Source organism: Pseudomyrmex gracilis, unplaced genomic scaffold (assembly GCF_002006095.1).
Source record: "Pseudomyrmex gracilis isolate BER0280 unplaced genomic scaffold, ASM200609v1 scaffold_747, whole genome shotgun sequence".
Classification (NCBI taxonomy): Eukaryota; Metazoa; Arthropoda; class Insecta; order Hymenoptera; family Formicidae; genus Pseudomyrmex; species Pseudomyrmex gracilis.
Genome location: NW_018021331.1, coordinates 13910 through 15421, shown reverse-complemented (window position 1 = coordinate 15421; position 1512 = coordinate 13910).

The following is a 1512-nucleotide window of genomic DNA, read 5'->3' as shown; positions in this document are numbered from 1 at the left end:
CAAAAAACAATTATAAACTTTTGTAGCACTTTTAGGCCAGTGGTCTTTTCTAATTCTCATATCATCAATTATGTGCCAGATCGATTTTCCATCTCTACACATACTTGTATAATGACTCTTTTCAATACACAGATCATTCTTCAATATAGCATTTAGTACTTTATACGGCTGTCCATCTATACTGATACTTTAGTCGTTGCTACAGCACGTAGATTAAATTTCCTCTCTTAGCTCGTTCTCCCGACAATTGTTTAATATCTCATTCTTTGTTTTGTTCTTTATTTTTTCCTAAAATTTTCCTACTCTTTTCACAGCTTCAATTGCACAAGCATCTCTTTTTATTTCTTCTTTCACTATGTATCCCGGTGTACATCTATCTAACTCTAAGTATCATCTTATATATTTCTCTTGCATTCTTTCTATTCTATCTACTTTTTTCTAGCCCCAAATTTCCACCGCGTACATAAGTATACTTAGTAATTATATACAAAGTGGACTACTTCCGATTTCAATGAGTTTGAAATATGTAATTAAGGACGTTATTCTGAACAACTTTTCCCTATACATATTATCGCCGCTCGGCTCTAGTTTTCGAGTTCTTTTCAAAATAAGTTTCACAAATGAATTCTTTATTTTTAAACGTGTCGATTTCTGAAGTAAATATGTTGTTTGTATAACACGTGTAGGCAGCGGGGGGTTGCCAAAGAAAAATAATCTAATTTAGGTTAAGTTTTTCCTAACATTAGTTTGAGTTAGATCTAGTCGGGAGGAGCAGGGGGAGCGCAGCCCCCCTTGCCTACATGCTTACATCATATTTCCGAATTCTTGTTGAAAAGATTATATACTGAAATGTTTTGTCTTAGGTATTGAATAAATTTAGACTTAGTAATAAAAAAGTAATTTTTACCTCCTCACTGTCTACACGTGTGCAATAATGTAAGATACAATCAAAATATTTACTTTAGAACTCAACACGGTGTTGGAAAACAACGATTCATTTGTGGAACTTTTTTTGGAAAAAACTCAAAAACTAGAGCCAAGCGACGGTAACATGTATAGAAAAAAGTTGTTCAGAATAACGTCCGTAACAATGAATTTCAAGTTCATTAAAATCGGTGAAGAAGTTTACTTTGTATATAATTACCGTATACTTTTAACTGGACTGTCAAACATCATTCTTCGCCTGAAATTCCCCTCAAATATCCTCTTGCCGATTCCCCATGTTTGTCTCATTGCTACTGCTGCCTTCTTAACGGTCTCTTTCACGTGCCTTTCTATACTATTATTCCTTTGGAATGTGTATCTTAAGTATTTAATTTCTTTGACTTCTTCTATTTTTTCCCTCACTTCCATTTCTCTTTCTTCTCTCTTCCTCTTTCCTTCTTAATACCATTATTTTAGATTTTTCGACATTTAGTTCTATTTCTTTCCTTTTTACATATTTCTCAAATCTTTAAAGTTTTTTTTCATTATTGCTTCTAAATTCTCTTTATATGTTGCTAATATCACTAA